Below are 22,296 nucleotides of genomic sequence, written 5' to 3' on the forward strand. Positions count from 1 at the left end.
TAACCCTTGAACATGAAACATAAGATCATTGTTCCATGACGTCTCTGCCAGTAGTGTCCCTATGCAAATTGAAGTGATAAGCTAAAGACTGTCTGATGACAGTCTAATTAAATAAGCCTTTCAGTGCTCTCAGTGGAGCCATGGGATGTGTGAAAAGGTACCGTTGGTTCGAGAGGAGGGAGATCCAGAGAGGGGGGGGGGATAAAAAGCTGTCCAAGCAATCCCAACATCCCAGCAGACAGCTTTACGCCAACTCAACACCCAGTCACATGAAATATGGTGATACCTGGACCAGCACGTGTCCACACACCCTGACATATTTGCATTTACACATATAGGGCAGTACACATATGCACGCACACACAGACACACCTTATGTTGTCTTTACTAATGGCAGTAGTGTCCCATTGACCCCCTCTCCGCCTCCCCTACCCTACACACACACACACACACACACACTGCACATACACATACGCCCGCATGCACACACACACCTCAGTCAGAGCTGCCAGATGAGTAGTGAATTAATTTGTGTGAGCCACTCCAACATTAGGAAGGTGTGTTGAAAGGTGTCTGCTCATGTTTCAAATTAAACGCGCTGCTGGTCAGCATTAGCACCTCGCCACCCGTCGGCAACTGACACTTAGGGGGCTGGGGGGGATGGGAGGAAGGAGGGGAGCCCATCCGCCGTTCACACTGGAATAATTAGAACATGTCAGGAAGAATTAATTTCCTCATTTTTCAAAAGGATACACAGAAATTACCATGTTATTATATGACAGGGTCCCTGGGAGGATTGGATTAAATTTGATTTCTTGCGCAGCCCACACAACAAATTAAAGTCATAAATAAGATGGAAAGAAGCGGGGCACAGAGCATATGTTTATGGCAATGAGTGAAGCCAAGGGACCAGAAACAACTATCTTCATTTCATTTTATTTAAATCAGGCCGACACCGTGTGTCTGAATGACAGCAGTTGCTAATGGGTTGAGATTAGAGGCTTCTTGATATTAACACAGAGATCAAACAAATTTGACTAAGAAGAAATGGAACGTACAGTGTGTACGCTACCAGACGAACCTATTCTGTACAGTGACCGCCTCGATGTCTTCTTACCACAACAAAACACTCTGAACTCATTTATTTTTCCTTGTCAGCTGATCTCTGACTTATATATGCAGCTTTTCTTTTAAACACACATGCCACAGACAGAGTGTCAGCCCGCTGGAGAATTTTAGGAGTAAGAGTAACAACATTTCACCCTTTCCAAGTCAGTCAGAACCTGTTTTATTTTGCAGTGAACACTAAACAGAAAAGTAAATGGCTGAATTTGCTTCGAGTACTAGGATGACGGACAAATAAGACATATGCCGAGTATAGAAAAAATGGCATTTGAATTGACTTACTCTAATATTTACCTTAGTGTCTGTATCAAAGCTAGATAATCCTTTATATTATATGCTTTCCTAGAGAGGTAGAAAGCACCATAAAGGAGAAGAACAGCGCCTCTCAAAAGAGGAATGAAGGACAATCAGTATAGATCTTCTCTTTAGGAGATACATCCCAGTTTAAAGAGCATATTCAGCTGACCCACTCCAACAACACAATACAGGACACCATCTCTCTTCTTGGGGCTCAGATCCGACTTGTAAGCTTACTGTTACAATTTAATACCGACTTGCCTGGAAAGAGTTTTTCAACTCTTTCAGAATGGGCCGTCATTAGAGTCTAGCACTCCCCTGGGCACCACAAACTTTAAATAATTTGCGAATCAATTAACTGGCTACTCTCAACGCAACAGGGATTTCACACTCCAGGGTCGTGGTGCATTATCAGTTGGAGACGATTCATGGCGTTTTGGGAGAAAAGTTCATGGTTGAAATCATTAATTCATTTTACCGGACTTTTAGTTATGCATTACTTTCCACAGCTGGGGTAGCAAGAAGATTAATGGCATGTTCTTTGGTCCTGTTTTCTGCCGTATATAGCTACTAGGTGAAACTCTGTCCTACAGTACAAGGGAACATACCTTGAGAAGCAGGACAGCAGCCAAGTCCATATTAGGTTTTTATTCTTCTGAGAATGAAATAAAGTCCATCAAACCTTCAAATAATAATAATAATAATAATAAACTCAGGGGTGAGGTCCTTTTCATGTAATTAAATATAGACCATACTTAATCACCAACTGTAAAGAGAGCCCAGACAACAACCCACCTAATCAAATTGCCAACAGCATATTTTAGTTTAAGCACTTCAAAATGTGGTCATTCATGAGTAATACAAGCTATTAATTGAATGCAGAGTTTGCTGTCGGAAGATGGATAAAGTTCAGTCGGGCTTTCCACATTCTTGCCAGGTAATGACGTGCAACAATTAGTTTTACAAATTCGCACTGGGATCCTCCGAAGTAATCGAGGCTGATGAAATTAAAATCTTTGTTAGGCAGTCTTTGTCAAGCGGTCTCTGTTCAGCAACATATTGACCATAATCACTGCAGGGTCAGTGGACTGAAGAGGCCCATTTGATAAATAATAGATGACGAACAACCATTCAAAGGTTATTCATTTTCATTTTATGGTGAAGTGCTGTTTATTTAATTTCTGATAAAATGGCTCCCCCACATCCTCCCCTTGAGTGTTGCCATCGATAGTGGGCAGAGAGCTGTGAGACCATGAGGCTGTTGCTTATTAGATAAATGGCACACACTAACAAAGAGCGTATATGGCCTCTTCAGATGGTCTAACATATCCTCAGGTGTTTCCAAATGAGATTGCAGGCATGTAATTAAACTTGTTCTATAAGCGCTTCAGACATAAACTAAATTACTTGCTGTCATGTTTTGAGTTTAATTAAACCTGTAGGTCAAAAGAACTAGATTTCGCATTGTATGATGATCTGACTTAATGTCTCAGAAGAGTGGGATGGCAATGAATGCTGGTCCACTGCGGCTTTATGCAGTGTTTTCTTTTAAACAAATACTGGCAGGCGTCTAATAACATTACAGTGACTTAATAACGTAACCATTACCACTTTTGTATCGAGTCAGTATTATCAAAACTTAAGCGGCAATTTATTGGCCAACTGACGAGAAGCATTTTTAGCTGGACCAGCAGAGGACAGTCAATATAGCTCATCCAGCACATATAGATTATTCATATCCTGTTACATAATCAAAGCTGCAAATACTTTTTTCAAACATATAGCTCATCTAGTAGTCGCTTGGGATGTTGCTTTGTTTCTTGCTACGTGAGGATGTTTTTCTGTACCGTAGTTAGGCTAGCTTTTACAGCAACACTGATGCAGCCAAAACTTTTTTTTGTGATCAATTGTTTATTGTGCTTTTCTATTAACAGAGGCAGTCATACAATCGTTGAATGTTCAAAAAGATGCATTACAATGGCATCAATATCTGCCTCCAAACCTCCCCCCAACCCAAATAGTGTGCCCCAGACAGGGTAGAACTTTCAAGCCTCCATAACTATCCCACAGATGATTACAAAAAAATGCAACATCAATAGTAATAATAATAGTACAAACAGAGAAAAAGAAGGGAGGCAAAAAACAAAAACAAACAAACAAGCAAAAAATATATAAATAAATTAAAAAAAAAAAAGAAACATGAAAACAAATACCTGCAGAACGAATCTCTCCCCATTGCAAGATGCTACTGTAGGGCATATATCTTTTGTAACAGGCTTGACCAGCAAGAGATATTCTGTGCCTTGGCGTGGCGACATCGTGCTATAGATAACTCTGTCTGAACAATCTCATTGTAGACCGAGAGCCATTCCCTCACCGAGAGTACATGTGGTGTTTTCCAGCGACAGGCTATTATTTTTTTTGCAGCAGTAATACCAGATAGCAGAAGTCATTTTTCATTTACAGTAAATTTCAGTGACGAAGTGTGCAGCCAAAACTTAAGCACTGAAAACTATAGGCAGGTTCTTACTGATCTGCAGTAAAGCATGTTAACCTTTTTATGCTGTGTTCACACAACAAAACAGTGTGACCAGCTACACCATCGCCGAGTCACTATTTAAGTGTTGCTCAAGCACCCGTTAATATAGTGATGTTGTCACAGACTTGTGTGTGTCTGCTACCAGCCACAAAGCACCTCAACTGAACGTTATCTAAAGTTTGTATTTGGTCAAAATAGATCTATGCTTTTGATCAATGTCTGAGCCTCATTTTAACATCTCATTTTGTCACCCCTGTTGCCTCCCTGTGGGCACGGCATTACACAGAAAGCTTGCGAAGTGTCAGTTAACTAAACTAAATAACACAGTACCAAAGTTAGTCACAAAGATATTGGAGGATGGACCACCCAGAAAAGTTGAGGCAAGCTCATTTTTGATTTATAGCATGTCATGTCCATTGGCAGTGACAAGAGTCAGCTGTCAGTTTGTAGCTTCATGTCACCTGCTTCCATCGAAAATTACTTATAGCCTGTTGCCATGTTGCTCATAGTGTGAACACAGTATTAGGCTCCTACAGATCCTGCAGTTGCACTCAACCAGGATCTTTAATTTGCATCTTTTGTTAAATTGTCTTAGCGAAGTTAATGTAGCCAACTAGCGTATGGTATACTATTATAAAACATAACATCCGTTATCAGGTATCCCAAATTACCCAGAAACTTTCAAAAGAGAAGCTGCAGCAGGTTGATTAAGGGGCAACTTTTAAGATTTTCAACCAGCGTTGTGTCATCACAGTGTGGGCAGTGTGCGCAGATGAACAGTGTTTGGCAATCCCCTTGCCAACACTGCCCGGAGCCCTCAGTCATTTTCCAGTGTAGGTCCGTCACCTAGCGGACTTTGACAATGTGTTTCCTGTCACTTAACAGAGTTCTGCCATATGGGCGGGGAGCTCCAGGCACTCGCAGCACCGGCAAAAGCCAAACAGCTTCCATCTGCAGACAATGCCCACACAGCAATGACACAGAGATGGTTGAAAATCAGCAAAGTTTCCCTTCAAGTATATGATTATGAATACAAGTCCAGCTCATACCAGTAGTTGATACACTGAGCTAATGTAAGCAGCCCCAGACATTAATATATTGTTCTTGACAGTCTTGACATTGTATTAAAATCTGTCATAATATGCTGAATGTGGTACATCTACTGTATTTCAACTAAGAGGTGCTTTATTGTCGCTGCTGTCTGTTTTTATTCTCTGACAACAGCGTGTGCAGCAAAGTCTTTTATTGATGTGTGTACATAGTTTTTACAAGCTTTGTCTGATTAATTAAATGCCCTATTTATGTTCATTTGACTGTCATAGTATGACAGCTTTTGACTTCAAGCCATTCACAACAGACTCAACAAAACTAACATGCAGCAGCAGAGACAGCTCGCTGGCAGACAGGTGCGTGTTCATCTGAGCGGAAGACAGTGTGCAGGGTGAAATGGAATGATTAAACAATGGTAAATGGCCATGAACTTTGAATTCAGAGACATTTCCCAGCTGTTATTGAAGAGCTCCTCAATCACATTAATATCACTCCCGTGATATCTTCAACTGACATTTGGAAAAAAGAATAATATCAATGAAGTTCCTCACCTTTATTTGCTCAATATCTAAGATACGTTTTTATTAGAAAACCTGCACAAGCAGCAGCTGAGCAAAGATTGTTTAAGTAATATTTTTATAGATGCAGAGAGCACTGTAGTATTCTCTACTCTTGTTTTTTCAAAGCAAAATGCCACATTTCATAGCAACTGTCTTAGTGTATTGCTTTGAAAATGTTCACTTAACCCCCTTTGACAGCAACATATATATTGGACCAGAGTTATACAAAGCTTACTCTGTGACTCTGATCAGGAATAAAAGCAGGTCTCATAGTGCTTTAGTGGAAAAGGATAGCTTTCCTATAGTGTCTACATAATTAGTATGCATGGGATTATCTATTGCTATCTAAAAGTTGGTGCATTAACTTTCCAAATTGAGACCAAATAAAGTGCCAATTAATTTCAATGAATTTTAATTTGATTGAAAGACGACAACTTTGTTTAACAATATATTCATAATACGTCAGTGTAAATATGGTTCAGCAGTGGTGCGAAACAAATGTTGACAATCATAGATTAAGCCATGAAAACGTTAACGTTAAAATCCCTGACTGTGGAAACACTGATGTTTTCAAGATTAACATTGGTTTAAAACATTTAAAAATACGGTGGGTGTCAAAATGTTTTTAAAAAAAGTTTGGATATTTTCATGGAGATCTCTCCACAGTGTCAGAACAAGAAGCGTATTATCATTTCCAAGGCTTATTCTCAGATAACCACATTCAAGGTTTTACTTTTTTGACCAGTGTCACCTGTGAATAAAGTCAAAAACACTTTTCTCCAAAGGGTGATGTGTGTTTTTTATCTAGTGCAGGAAGAAGTGTTTGATTTTTATGAATTTAAAATTTTTAAAGCCATTAAAATACTTACCATTAATAAATACTAGAAAGCCTGATTTGACCTTAAAATTGCAACTCCCACACGAGAAAGTGGATTTCATCACACAATGAGCAATAACGCGAGAAAGAGGAAGGGGAAAGAAATCTGAGTAACCACGACAAAATACTGAAGCAAATCAAAATGCAAGAAAAAAGTAAGTTGGATCTAATGTCTGAAAGGTCTGTCAGTAACTTTGTGCCTGTGTAACTGTCTAATTGTGCATACATTGTGTGCCTATCCAATTGTCCACCTCATTTGATGCAGGTGTTCAGTGTGGGTGAAAGACAGCGGGGGTGTCTGAGACATGTGGCAAGACAGAAACAGCTGAAGAGGCAAATTGATACTTACAAAAACTGAAAGACTCAATCCCCAGCTTCCAGCGATCACTGGTCGGTTGATTTTGAATTCATGTAAAAACCTGACATGTAGACAAAAAAGAGGAGAGAAGAAAAAAAAAGCCATTTTAAATGTGCCCTTGTATGAAACATCATTTTCACACATCACATTTTTTTATTAATACTGTAGAAATATCTTGCGTTTGATTAAAATTCCACAAAAAGGAGCATGTAAATGTGGTTATTAATGAGTTTCAATGGCTTTCATTTGATTAAAAAAAAAAAAACTAGTGAATTTGGAACATGGTTAAAATCAACAAGGGTCTTAGATAACTGTATTTACCCACATCGGAACAAATAGAGAGAGAACAAGAGGAAGAGAATTGAGGCCATAGTCACTGTTGGCTGAGGGTCAGAGTCTCCACAGCTGAGCTAATGTAAAACAGCTTTGTTAGTGTCTGACCTCCAGTCCTCACAGCTGTCACCAATGGGAATCCATCCTAGACAATGTTTAAAATCTACTTCTCCGCTACCTCATTAATCTGTCTTCCAGTTGGCGGATTCCACTAATAAACAGCTTTCATATAAAGCGGTTGTTTTATTTAATTTTGCTTGCTTTCTTCAAGCGCTGCCTGCTAATGATTTATTTAGGGGCCATGCTCCGCTAGTTTCAGCATGTCTGTTGAAGTGCTGCAACTTAAGAGCTTTGTTAGAGAGCGCACAAATAACCGGGAAACCAGTGCAGTAAAAATGCACACAGTTTTAGGCACCAAATTCCATAGAAGTAATGACAATAGAGAGAAGCCGCGCTCACTGATCGTCCATCTAGATCAAGGGATGAAAATGCCGTGAGCTCATTCATGTTCATTTTCTCACATTATCTTGTTTTTCACAATAAGCCAAGATCTCATTACCAGCTGATTTATACAATTAGTCCGCCTCAGCACTGCCAATTAAACAAGGCCAAGGGTTTTTAAGGTCACGCTTAACTGATCTGTCACTAATTTGCGCTACAGCACCTCAGTCTCCCATCGCTGGGGCCAATAAGCCACCATCAACAAGACCAGATAAATGTACTGACTACCACTGCATTGTTGTCAGAGCGCAGTATGGAGTCTGCTACGTGGGAGGCTGGAGGGCTAACAGAATGAGCCAGATAAAGGCAAGAGTTGCAGACAGGTCTGAATGTGGTAGCCTTGAGGCTGGAGGTGACAATGGGGGAGAGGGGACCCAGGTGACCCCGGCTGAATGGAAAGCTGTTACATGAATAGCACCTCTGAGTTTAAAGTCTACTCCTGCCTCTCAAATGACGCTAAACACATACTATTTCACTGTTCTGAACTATGCTCCAGCTGCAACCACCCACTCCTGTGCGCACACATACACACACACCATTAACTTGTATTAGTAGCTATTCACTCGACACGACAATCCCTGCCTGCTGGATAAGCCACATATTACATGTTAATTCAATAAGCCAGCCTTTGTCAAACATCTGACTATAGGCTTAATTCCTGTTGTGCGTAAATAAATGAGAGCTCTTATAATTACAGAGAGTAGACATTAACAAACCTTTGAATTCATAATCTGATGTTAATTGGGAACAATGAGGTAAATAATAAATGGGGGAATGTATTCCTTATTCATTGGTTATTTAAGTTGATTATTTGTCTGAGGGAAAAAAACAAAGGAATTTATAATTGCAAGTAATGAGCGAGCCCAAATGATATTATAATGAAGCAAATGTAGTAATCCCTGTGGTGTAATAAGAGTCAGTGTCAACTGGCCTATTGTAGCTGCATGTAGCAGATTTTCCTCCTGCTGTGAATTAGACCTACAGGCAGGAAACATAAAACAGGCACTCCCCATTCCTAATTAGAGGATCTGGGACTTATTAAACACAATTTCAGTCAACCCCTAATTCAAATTATTAGTTTCACCACATTTTATAAAGCAACTGTCAACACACTGAAATGATATATTTTCCATTATTATTTGTTTAGTTAAGAGACAGAAACTGCGAAGGGGGGGAGAGGGGAAGTAAATTTGGCCCCATTTGGCCACAAGCGAACACTCAGAATGAGCCACAAAGACTATTTTTTCTGTTGAAATAATTTCACCTCGCCGAAAAATACTGGAGGTTTAGCTCTCAGATAGAAAAATCCAAACAGACTGATGGAGCTGACATCAAAGGAGCAGGGACAGAGAGCTCACAGCCACCTGTGGCATTTCTGTCAAAGAGTGGCCTTTTCTCTAGCTTTGGCTGGTCATGGCTACCTCACTCACACACACACACACACACACACACACTCACACAGACGACACACACAAACACGACAGAAAGACATGTAAATGCAAAAATGCGCACGCACTCAAGTCACCACAAAAGCTTTCATATTCAGCGAAGCAGAGTCGAAAATTATAGCATCAATTTCAGGGCTGAATTTTGTCAGGGAGTATACACACACGCACACGCACACTCACACTCATATAAACACACACATAAACACATACATAGTCTTTTGCTAGGCAGTATTTGTAATGTATACTAGACACACACACACACACACACACACACACACACACACAATATTCAAACATACTCAAAATACACTAACCCCCAGTATATTGATAAAAACACTAAAAATAAAAAATTTGCTATGCTACGACAGGCAACCACACATCCTGGTCCGAAATAACCATAAGCAGATGTAATCATAATCATAAATAAACTTACCAAATTGCTATTATTATTACTTCCGGGTGTAATAACACGCTGTACTGCAGTTCTGCATGTGGTTTGTGCAAGTGGCATCGCAGAAGCTGTTGCTCGACTGCGGTGGTCAGTTACAGTCAATGTCAAACACTGTACTATCTCTCTGATTCATAACTCTTAAGTGTATGTAAAAGTGAACAAACTTGAATGTAGCGTGAGTTTCGTAGGCTGTATCACTGTTACAGGTTTTGTGAAGTGTTAGTGTGTCATAAAAAAAAGTCAGTATAGTATGTCGTAAAAAAAAGTCATAGTGCACTGATTTTTGTTTCAAAATGCTCGAAATAGTCACTTTAGGTGTTTAGTTTCTAAAAAATTTCTCCTGGGGGAATTCCCCTCAGACACCCCTGGAGGTTTGGGTCGCAGAAGGTGTAGATTGAAAATGGTCCCCCAGTGTTAAATAATTGATTATGGCCCTGGCATTAGGTACCCAAACTCATTGAAGACAGACAACATTTGGCTCATACATGATAAAATCGCAGTGACACAAACTGGGGACACCAACTGGACAAACTCTCCCTGATCCACGTTGTTCTGAGAACCCAGAATTTGACCTGAAATTTGGCACAGTTCAGCTACACAGACGCCTACATACACACACACGTATTCAGATTCAAATCTCTGCAGTGATACAGTGGGTAAAATATACGATTAGCCCATTCACTTGTAGCCTACTTGAGCCTCCCACGTGGAAACTGCCTCTATCTTTACATTGCACATTAAACAAACTGCCATCTGAGCTCAAGCCTCTTATATGTAATGTAAAGGAAAGCACTTTCTACAATCACAGCTCGGAAACAGATTCACTTTCAAATCACCTGAACCTTCAAATTCCTGACGTGTTCGTGTACGGTGTGGGCTATGCTTGATTTAATTTTTCCCTGACCATAACAGAGAGTTGTGTTTTTCAACCGTCATGTGACAGCGGCTCAGTATCAATAGACAGCATCACCGCAACTGTACACAGCACAGGGGGAGACCGACCACGACATAGCTGTCCCGACCAAATTCAGGTTTTATGTTCCACGCACTCTGTGTTGCATTAAAACTACTGAACGTTAAGGCATGTATGTTCACGTGCCTGCTGCGTACACGTATGCATGGTGTAGTTCTGTGTGGATATGCATGAGGCAAGCCAAAACTTGTACTTCAACTTCTGTTTGGAATTCATCCAGATCTGCAACATGTTAAAAAAAAATCCTCCCAATCCTCCGTTCCAAATCCTCACTCTCTCCTGCGTCCAAACACGCTAAAGTAGGAATTCTGCCGAGTTAGTTATTTTGACAATAGAGGTAATCTATGCCATCAGCAGGCTGCTCCCTACCTGGATTCTGTGTGGTTATCTCTGCAGCAGCAGCAGCAGCAGCCACACAGCCAGTCAGGCCGGGGACTGCATGGGGGAGTTTGGGATGCAATGAGGTGAGGCTATAACAGTGGTCCTGGGGGAAATAGGGAAATGGGAGGAAGAGGTGTGGGGATGTGGAGGCGTGCAGTGTGGAGAGTGAAGGGGTGAAGCGCAGAACATTCTGGCACAGAAGTGTCTGATATAGTAATTGAACACATGTGATTGTCTGTTAAATATCCACTTCCATAAAGTCAATCCTCTCTGCAGCAGCAGCATCTGTGAAATATGAAACGACAGCTTCCATGCAGTGAGTAATCACCATAGCCGGGAATGAGAGGGCATTGCTGGTCAGGAAACAGCTAGTGCTCAGGTAGACTGTGGACACTTTGGCACGGATTATTCGTGGAGTCATTGTTAGCTCATAGATTTAGTCACTTCCTGCTGATGAGATAAACTACGGACAGCCACTGACAAAATAAAAAGGAAGCTCAGACTAAGTTGTTAGAAAGACAAGCTGTATTTCTAAAAGAGATCCACCATATCATTGAGTTATTTGGTGTTGGAAACAGGTCAATCACGTGCAAACAGCTGTTTCATGCTCCAGCACACCGTTAACTGTCACAGCCTTGCAAATCTCTCGTCTCTCCTCTTTTTATCTTTACCCTCTGTCTCTCTCAAACGGCCTTTTTTTTCTCTTCCTCTAGCTGATCCTGTCCTGACGCTGAACTACAGCAGACTAGACACTCACAAAATGTCTAGCACCAACGTGTCAGGAATGACTACCAGGGCGTCACTCCAGTTAAAATATCTTTGTTGAGGGTAGAACAGTGACCGGTATTTTGGCAGAGCTGAAGTGCAATAGTGTCGGGTAAAGCAGAGGAGAAATCAGCAGCTATTTTACCCACAGTTTGTTACAAGCAGTGATACGGATACAGTGCTGTGGCTGAACGAGGCTTTCATGTGCTGCTCGGCAAAAATACATTATCTGTCATTTCCTCTGCGTCAGATAACAAGAATAAAAGTCTATTTACTGAGCAACTGGGTTGAGGCAGGGTGAAGGGGAGAGAAACGACCAGCAAATAGAATGTTTTCCTCCACGGTGGACGGCATTCAGTCCCCAGTGCTCCTAACAGGCGGGCGTGCAACCTATCAATTCTCTTTGATTCCCTCTCACATATTCTTCACTCCAAAGACTGTAAAGACAGAGAACACAGAATAGGTTTGTCTTTTTGCACACTGATGAGACCTCTTTTCTTAACTTCCAAGATATACACATATTTTCTTTGCCTTTTTTCTTTTTTCTTTTTTCTTTCCCTCTCTCAGTTTCTTTCTTATTCAGCGTGGGGTTTGTGTATTTGTGCATGTTGGGGGCAGGGGTATGAAAACAAGACTCTCCCTCTCTCCCAGGTAATGTGTTTATTTTCCTGGACCCATCTTCTAGTTTACTGCGTGGTGGCGTTTCTCCCCTCTTATCGCCTGGCCCTCACGGGGCACTTTAGCCCCTCAAATCCTGTTCACCACATACTGGTTTTAGAATCTGTGAAATGAGTGCTAGAGAAGCGTGGCCACAATGTCTGCCTGTGTTGCTACTGGACTCAAATGGGCTCGCTGCTTTTTTGTCCAGGGAGATGCATAAATGGAAGTTTTTAACACCTCAAAGGAGGCTGGGCCTTTGTGGAGCCACACTAGAGAAGCCTGCCAGTCTCCCGAGGAGGCAGACACACTGAGTGCTGCAGGACAAAGAGCTTGAGGAGCAGAATCAGCAGGGGCATCACTCTGCTTTGGGCACCAGGCAGACACACACATGTACACCCACATATACTGTATGACTGCACTTACATACAGAGCGCACATACAAACACATATTACAAAGGCTGGAATGGCTTGTTCCAAATCTCAAATCTCAAATCCGAGTCTCAAATACCTGTTAACACAGCATCCAATATCAAAAAGATATATATATCATAACAGTGGTATTATATTTCCAATCTGGGAAATTAACCAGCAGCAGATTCTTACATCTTTTACCCATCTCTAACACCTGCGCTGTAGGAAATCAGGCGGCAGCAGTAACCAAATAATAAGATGTAATTTGTCTGAATAAACCACTGTGTTTCCACCGGTTAAAATACAACATACAGTAGCTAACTGTAAATAGATTCATATGTGATTGTACAAACACGCTCAATAAAGATGACAAATACAACCGGCACAACAAACGCTGCCATTTCCTATTTATTGATTTCAGCTCCACTGTTTGAAAATAATTTCCTCATTTCCATCCCAATTTTCCTTATTGAAATGCTTTTTTTTTATTCCCGAGTACAGCCCAACAGCTGGCATTTACAATCAGTCTTTATGCTGCTTAGATGTCTACAATAAGCATTTAGATGCAAATATCTCTGCCTTGTACAAAGGAGTTGCAACTTCTGTCAGAAGCAACATAATCAACCTGCAATTGTCTCCTGGCTCCGAGTGGTTTCCAGTGACAAGGCCTAAGCCGTAAGCATCTGTATTCAAATGATTCCCTATTTCAGGCACGGTTTAGTGTGGATATTTTCCAACAGTACTGCACTGAAAATCAATCACATGGTGAATTAAACCAGAAAGGAAACAACTGATCCATAAATGATCAGGTTACAACAAGGCACTGGTGTCCGCAAATTATTCAGTGTTTTCCTTGTTGGAGGAGAAGCTGGGACGCGCTGTTTGATAGTGGCCTTTTCCGCCAGTGACTTTTATTACTGTCGCATATTTTTCGATTTGCAGAGGCAGGCTTAAGTTGACAAATAATTGTTTTAGCGGCAGACAACTTTAAATTAGGCCATTTGTGAAACCTTTGCAGCATGAGACACAGTGAAGAAAGAATGGGCTGCAGTGCTCTCAGCAAAGGAACAGCTGAACATTCATGTTCCATGTTGAAATATATACACTGTACTCTACAGTATCACAGCGCTTTACTGCATGTTTCTCCTGATAAAAGTGATCCAGTTTGTTGTATTTCTTCTCTGGTGGAATACTAAACCAAATGAATGACTGACAAAAAGGGAGCATGACTGAAATCTTGACTAAGATTTAACGCCCATATAAATAAAGAAAACTCAACCTGTACTTTAGTGTATGTGGCCGTGGTGTAAATCTGCTCCTGATGGGGGCATATGCTTTGCTTTGGCTCCACTGGCCCCTGTACAGCCATTTTAACAATTAACATTATAACCTCTGTTTTTCCTTTTTATTTACAGTTGCAGAGGTCATTTGTCTTTTTTTGAAACCTACAATTAATAGCAGCGTTTGCAAATGCAAATGAGTCCATTTAGGGGGAGGGAAAATGATCAGTTTGAGAATATTTCTGCCTTCTTAATCTTCTTAAGAGGGAAATGATTTAAAAGGAGGACACAAATCTCCAGTGACATGGCAGGAACTGTAGGGCACTTTCCTCTCTCCTTCTCCCTCTCTCTCCCTCCATTCTCCCTTTCTCATCTCACTCATGTCTCCCTCCCTTCTCCCCATCCTCATTTCTCTCTCCTCCTAATTTACCTCTCCCCCCTTGTTGCCCTGTAGGGGTGGAAGGGCCAGGAGTAAGGGACAGGGAGCTGAGAGCAGGGCTCTACTTGGCTTGTCCCCCCAGAGGAAACAAATGTAGTGTTTGAGCAACTGATCACTGGTATAATTGAGTTTAACACTCCTTTTCTGGATTAAAAAAAAAGAGCCTTTCAAATGAAAGGTCAAATTACCTCTACAGTCAGGCAATAAATAAGTCAAACAAGGTAAGAGGTTCCTGCCAGCATATGTTAGTGGCAAATTTAATTAGTGGAAAAACAGGAGGCTCTTCCACTCTGTACTGTGTTGAACAAAAGCAGTGTCGGAGTCCCAATTGTACAGCAAAGGAATGAAAATATATCAGTCATCACTTAATTAATCTCATCATTTAAGCTCATGTTTCACAGAGCATGCACCCACCTTACTCTATCAGTGCAAATGTATGAACAGCCTATAATTAATAATTATTAATCAAACTAGAGGTCTGGATATTAGTCTGCACACTTTTTACTGCACGGTTTTTCCCCCATTATGTAAGGTGTGCTATAGGCCCATTGTCCATTGACTGCAGCGCAAGAAAAGAAAACGGGCATAAAGTAAGGCTGCAGTCTGGACTGGAGGCACAGAAGGTGGCTGAGCAATGCACAGAACAAGAGAAAGAGAGGGAGACAACACTGCTCTACACCCAGCTCGCTACAATGTGGCCTTTGTGACATAATGCACTCAGCACAGCAGATTGTGGAAAATAATCCAAAATTTACTGGTTCGCATATCCAGCAATAACAACTGACATCACAACCTGTGCCATATATGCCATGTTTCTGGGCACATTTTACATTTAGTGGAGAATGAGGGGGGTAAGAAAAACATCGTCAAACAGTTATTATATTCCCATCATGTCCTGGGAGCCTATTACAGCATGGCACAAGCAACGGTAAAACTGAGAAACTCAGCAGGCTGAGGCTGCAGGCAGAGGGGAGCACTTAGACTCACAGCACAAACCTACTGCGCACTGTTAACTGCTGGAGAAAGATGTAGTTCAAACAAACACTTTGCACCTACAGATTATGTGTATTTAAATTCTGGTAGTCATTAAGGTTTAGTTTTTTCCTTCAAGTGTTTAGTTGGCGTCTGTGTGCTGCTATTAGCATTAGGCCAAACACCTTTGCAGAGAAAAATAAAGACGTGAACGTGAAGAGGCTCTTTAGTGTGACCCTCCAGTCAATAGCATGAAGTTGGTGTTAACTGTGCTGAAAACACAACAGGTGGGTCACATGAAAGATCACTGTGTTTTCTCCACTTGCCCAACACATGCTTCTCATTATTCTACAAGAAAAACTGACACTGCTCCAAGCAAAAGAAAGAAAGGCCCTCCATGGCCACTACTGCTCACCGCAAACTAGTTTTCAAGTATATCTTACATTACATATGAGTATACATTTTAAAGCCGGGTACGCTTTGAACATTCCACTGGGACAAAATGAAAATGTAAATAGATTAAATTGCGTGTCCAAACATGCAATAAGTGCTGCAAGGTAAGTATGATCTATATGTAATAAAAGAAAAACACTTTTCAGGATTTTTTTTTTCTCGGAGTATAACAGACATAAATTCCAATTGAATGAGCCCAGCAGACTTTTAAATAAAACTAGCACACTGGTTCCCACAACCTTTAGAAATGTGAGTTAAAATGAATACTGAATAAAACATAAATAAATGTGCTGAAATATGTGACTTCCATCCATGAAAAAAAAAACTCCACAGCTGTACCATTTCAATTTTTAAATGGCAAAAATAATATTTTCAAAGAACTGCCTTGGACAGTGAGTGTGTGTTGAGTGTGTGTGCATGTACATGTGCTTGTGTCAGTGCATGTATGTGTCCATATATCCATCTATGTGCATGCCTGCTCTCCACAACAGCCCCCTAAACGTGGTTTTGGGGCCGACTGTGGCCCTAACAGTAAAATGTTGAAATTGGAAAAAATATTACCCTTCTTTCTCTTGAATAGCTGAGAGATAAGCACCCTTTAGCAATGAAGCCAGTGGAGTTTAAGCTTATTATGAATACCTCTCAGAGCGCAGAAGCATGTACTGTAGAAATCAAAGGGAGTAATAGGCAGGTAAGCCTGTGTCATTTTAAGGAGGAAGTCAGTTGTGAAATTGTAAAATCGCAAGACCCTGCTGACAATCTCCTGCCCTCAGAACACTCCCATAAATGATTTCTAATGGCAGTGGCTATCACATATCTGAAAAAGTTAGAAGTTTGTGAGGCGAAAAGAAAGAAAGTCCGATGCTAATCTCTCCATTGACGACGACTAATAATAATAAGACCATTTATCTCGTTGATTAAACAGCACATACTCTGAAGTTCACAAGAATGTATGATTCTTCGCTCGTGCACTAAGCTTCCCAAAGTAGACCTGGCTTTGCAGAACATTCCTCATGGTTTCATGTTCAATTGGCTGTGAAAGTCCGCAGCGTTGCTCTTACATGCCGGACAGAAACCATTAAAAAAAACTGAGGTCATCTCCTTTTTTTTTCATCCTAAGCTGCTCATCAAATTTCCAAATTCCGACAGGAAGCAAGTGCACATATCCTCACAAAACACATCAGCTGTAGGGTTATAGCAGCGTATCCGTTTGTGCATTTTCTGCCTAATAGCTGCAGTTGTAAAGCTCCTCTGCTGTGGATCTGCTGTAAAGATGATATCATAACACGACTGCTCCGAGGCAGCCTGGACTCTGTAGTGCTCATGTATTCTACAAACACACAAAACACACACGCAGGCTAATACGTACTGTGCTCTTTCTCCTCTGAATATTCATCCATGTTTCCACATCATCTGCAGGTCTCCTAATCACAGTCACTTCCCCTTTAATCACAGGGCTCTAATTAGGTCCTAATAAACCATTTTGCCATCCTCTTGGTGTGCCTCTGTGTCACTCACACATCAAACCAAGAAATACTATATTAAGGGGCTGTCAACCTCAAAGGAAAGCTCCTCCAGCAGCAGTGATACAGATACTGCAGGCACACCCTCTTACACTAATTGAAATTATCGAAAGCTCCGCTTACATGTGACACTTGGCCATGTCTGAAACCATGGCCTGAAGTACGGCAGTCAAAAGCATGACGGTTGTGCCAGCGCTGAGGCTCTACTGCGTTCTCTGATGTCGGGTAATTGTTTAAACCTGAGTGGATATGGCATGGGGCCTCATGCTGCCTGTTCTGCCAAGAAAAGAAAAAAAAATTCTTGCTAGCACTTTTCTCCTCTGTTTCTTCTATTCTAATTCAGTCCGTGGGGTTGAGGGAAAGCCTCAATGATTCCATGTTCATCTTGGAGAACCAGTGTTGGGGATGATGATCACTGACCACAAGTTGATAATGATGACTGTTTAATTAGAAGCCTTTCTTTGGCCTGGCCACAACCCAAACTCCTCCACCCTGCAGATGGAAACCAATAAATTTAGCTTTGCTGAGGATGAGGAGGAACATTGTACCTCCCCGGTTTACCCTCAACCCCACCCCTAACCAACGACATAAAGCCTTTCTCCTCGCTAACACAAAAAACCCATATCCATGCATGTGCGTATGTGCGAGCAAGCATCTGACTGTGATGGTTTAGTCCAAAAGTGTCTTCTATGGCTTATGTTCAAGTGCAACTAATTTGCAATCCACGATACGCTTCAGAAACTGTAGGTCGTCAGATCCCATTTTCAGTCATCAATTTCTGTATTCCACCTCTTTTGGGAGATTTTTCTGTTTCCTATTAACATAAAACCTTTAACGTTACTGCAAAGCATTTACTTTTAATTTGTTTTCGCTACAATATCCAGTCCACGCAACTAACAGCGTAATTACATTTTGCATGGTTATGTTTAGGCAACTCAAAGCACTTGGTTAGAGTTAAGGAAACACTGTGGTCATGGTAAGCACATTATGGTTAAGGTCGGGAAACTAAAGCACTTCGTTAAGGTTGGCAGAAACACCATGAGCACGGTAAATATTCAAGAAGTCAACTGTGATGTGATGCAGAAACCCCAGTCTCCGGCGTAGAAGTCATGCGCCTGGCCGCCTCCTCCTCCCTGTGACTTTACACTGCGGTAGAAGAACGTAACTCTGCGAACAAGCTTTGACAGTGAACGTAAATCGCCATTGCAAATTAGCTGCATATGAACATAATTGTAGGAGGGAGGGTTTTGAGGTCATTTGTATATATTTGTATGCAGTCTGCAGGGTCATTAATTGTGGTCGTATAATATTCCAGCAAAAGCAAAAGATCCATCTTTTTCGAAATCTAAACATTTTCGCTCCTTAATACTTGTTCCACAATGTCATCCCACTCTCCTCGGCAAAGTTTTTGTAGATCTTACAGACTGTGTTGTCTAGTGGAAAAAAAAAGGAATGAGTGTTGCTGTTGCTCAGATGGGATGACCCCTCCTATCTTCCTCTGGTCCCCCCTCAATCTCGTCCTCACCCACCTCCTGTCAATCATCCTCCCTCAGACAAGTCTCCTCCCAGAGGTTTCTACACCCATACTGCCTGGCAGAAACAGCTCTGTGTGTGTGCGTGTGCGTGTGTGTGTGTGTGTGTGTGTGTGTGTGTATTGTATGTGGGCGGGTGGCGTGTGCCAGAGTGGCTATCCCCTCAGATTGTCAAAGAGGCTCATGGGAAATTTACTGCATGGGCCAAACCACAGGCTTTCTCTATCATTTCAGCAGATTTCTCCTTTTTAGTCCCATTCAAGAAAGTGATTATCACAGACGGTACTTTCTTTGGCTTTATTCTTTGAGCTCCGACTCGGGCTTTCTGGGCTTTCCTCACTGTAGTTGCACTTTGCTTATAAATGTGCAGCTGAGCCAACCAGGGGTTTCTTAAGTGCAGTTTCAAACTGGAGCAAAAAATGTTTCCACTGCCTTCAACAGTTGTTTCTAAAGCATGTGCGCTAATTCACGGACTCTCAAAGAACGAGCGGATGACTGTTAATTCAAATTTGGTTTGAGCTGAAAGTTCAGATTTTCCAACAGTAGTCTCTCTTTTGAGGTTATGGTTATATTATGGTGCAAGTAGGCCGAGTGATGGATAAAGTTGCTCCAGAGCTCACCCTGCACCAGCGCTGGCAAAAGTAGGAAAATGTGCCATTTGGAAACAAATGAAAGAGGAAAGTTTCGAAGCTACCACTGCGTATATTTCCAACCAATACAGTGCAACAAGTCTTCTCGACCACCTTGAAAATACAAGATTTCCCCCGTGAAAAATTCACTCTGTGTGGGTCAGGAGGAAAATCAATTTCTGAGACTAAAGGAGACGGAGTTTGATCTACTTACACATCATCAGAGGGGTCCGAGGCAACATGAACACTAACATCATTATTTGTGCAGAGTCTTTAGTCTCAGAAAGTCTCCGAAAATCTGCTCTTAACCCATCTTTTCACCAACAGGGCCTGAACACTGCCCTCGCTTTACTCAGAGAGAGGGAGAGGGGATAACAAAGACAGACAGAGAGCGAGAGAAAGCCTGTGGTTGGGTCTGCTGAAGCCATTTTCTCATAATGCACATTAAGGGCAAAACCCTGTAACACGTCCAAGTCAGTGTAAAAAGAAATTATTCAGAGAGGAAACAAAAGACCTAGGCAAGAAGAGATGCTATGGTTAACTTCATCAAAACTTTAGCCACAAGACCCTTTCCATCTATTCCCCCACCCTCCGTCTTTGTCACTTTGATTTATTTTTGGCATCGTGTATTAGCATTTTCCACAGGAAAAACTGTTGGGAATCTGATTTCTGGCCCAATACGTCTTTTCTTTTCCATAACTTCCTCGCCTGTTTTAGATGTCACAGTAGCTGCTCCATGATGCAAGTGGTTGATCAGTATTTGTTTCCATCCAAGAGGGCTGACACACACTATCTGGGGAGCTTGGAATTCGGCAGTAGCGAAGACAAAGTGTGTTTTTGTTTTGAGGCTTGTCTTCAACAATGTAATGAAATCAACAAGTTCAAGCTGAACTAAGATTTAAAATTAGTGTTAATATGCAAAATATGGTGTCTCGGGCCGTTCTTGCATTCATCCAATTACATGGTGAAGGTTTTCTTGATCACGTCAAACCTTTGGTATTATATTTAAACTCACACTTGTCAATCAGACTGGAGAAGCCAAACATGTGGACCAGCCTTCTGCATCATGGATCGAGGTGCTATCATGGCCACGTCACTTCAGTGCATGCTGAAGAAAACACTGCTCGGTATCATGTCTTCAGATACACACCATGTACGAGCACACATACAAATATGTACACAGAAGTTGCCAATCTGATCTGAGATCAGTTGTGTGCCAACAAAACGGCTCCCAGCCTCCTAAAGGCTGGACCGCAGAGTAAAGAAGCCAGAAGCCCCGTTGGCTTCATCACAACTATGGAGCATATTTTACATCTCATGTCAGATCAAGCTGGCAGATACCAAGCCGGCTGTCAATCTCCACCAACTGGATAATATCTAATCGTTCAGCTTTTTACAGACAGAGGAGACCTGTGTAACTGGAATACAAAAACAACTACTGCCTTCAACGGGATTATTCATAACAAATAATGAATTCAAATATGGTATGTGCTCCAGGCCATAATTGCGCTGCCTCTTCCTTATGAGACGACGAGGTTTTTAAGGCCCTCGCTCACATTATTTTACATGAAAATCCTCAGTGTCACAGCCGCCTGTGTTGGCTCAAGTGATATTTTCATAGAGTCCTTTAACGCTTCCTCCAAGGCAGTGGCTCGCCCATGGGAGGACCTGATCCAAGCACAATGGGGGGGATCACAAGGAAAAGGCTTGTTGTGACGCTTTTGTGTCAGAGCAGCGCAAAAGCCCACATTACACTAATCTCTTTTCCCTTGTTCACTCACAAGACACAATCTCTGGTCTTCAGAGCTTCTTCGATTCTAGCAGGGGCAGAAATCACTCGGGGCAAAAGATCACAGCCTCTTCCTCTTTTCTTTCTTTCTTTTTTTTTTTTTTTTTTTAAATAATCCCAGCATTCAGCAGCAAGGTCACACAAACATGCACATGTAGACTGTGTATCCATCTATCTATGAAAAGTTAATAGATTGATAAATAATCATAACTCCTCTGCGACCTAAATTAAAGCTGAGTGCGAGTGCAGTCAGTAAAGGCTGCTACTGAGTCAAAGTGAAAAAAAAAAAAAAAAAAAAACAATAATTAATGCACGGCTCTCTCAAACTGTAGCTAACAAAATGGTTGCCACAAAAAAAAAACAGAAAAGAAAAAAAAACTGGCTTTGGATTCTGTACCCAAATGTCTGCAAAGGGAACATGGACCGACATGAGTGTTTGTTTAAAATTCAGTTTCAACCACCTGCACTCTTTTCACACAACCTGACAGTTCTCAGCCTTGGTCCATATGCTGCTGCGTGTGTGTGTGTGTGTGTGTGTGTGTGGTGTGTGTATGAGAGTGTGTGTGCATGTGTACTCATGCTTGCGTCCCAATGCCTGTGTGAGAGGGAGAGAAAATGTGTGTGTGTGTCTATGTCTGTGTGTGTGTGTGTGTGTGTGTGTGTACATGTGTAGGGACTCTAAAATCCACCACATTTTAATTACTGCCCGGCCGCACTGTGTGCCTCTTTGATATGGAAATAAAGGCAACCATCTTCACACAGCCACTGTACAAATCTTCATCTGATTCATAAAAAACAATGAGCCCGACTAATTCCTCCACCTGATTGCAGTCCCAGACCTGTGTCAGAAACACGCGGCCACCGAGGCCCCGCCAATTAATTCTACATATTAATGTGTGATTTAAAAAAATCAACAGACGCTACTTAGCATAGCCGCGACTGTTGCATTT

General features: G+C 41.5%; 1 protein-coding gene across 8 annotated transcripts in view; it reads right to left on the bottom strand.

Moving 5' to 3' along the window:
• The window catches only part of sox6 (SRY-box transcription factor 6), a 150,425-nt gene that overhangs the window by 122,628 nt on the left and 5,501 nt on the right, over positions 1 to 22,296 (bottom strand). For 7 of the 8 annotated variants that reach the window (XM_049561367.1, XM_049561336.1, XM_049561360.1 and 4 more), the window contains exon 2: positions 6,798 to 6,867. The gene's annotated coding sequence lies outside the window, so the exon portion shown is untranslated. Of the gene's footprint in view, positions 1 to 6,797; positions 6,868 to 10,881; positions 10,903 to 22,296 lie in introns of those variants that run through there. The other variant, XM_049561345.1, reaches the window with a different exon arrangement.

This window comes from Epinephelus fuscoguttatus, linkage group LG2 (genome assembly GCF_011397635.1).
Source record: "Epinephelus fuscoguttatus linkage group LG2, E.fuscoguttatus.final_Chr_v1".
Classification (NCBI taxonomy): Eukaryota; Metazoa; Chordata; class Actinopteri; order Perciformes; family Serranidae; genus Epinephelus; species Epinephelus fuscoguttatus.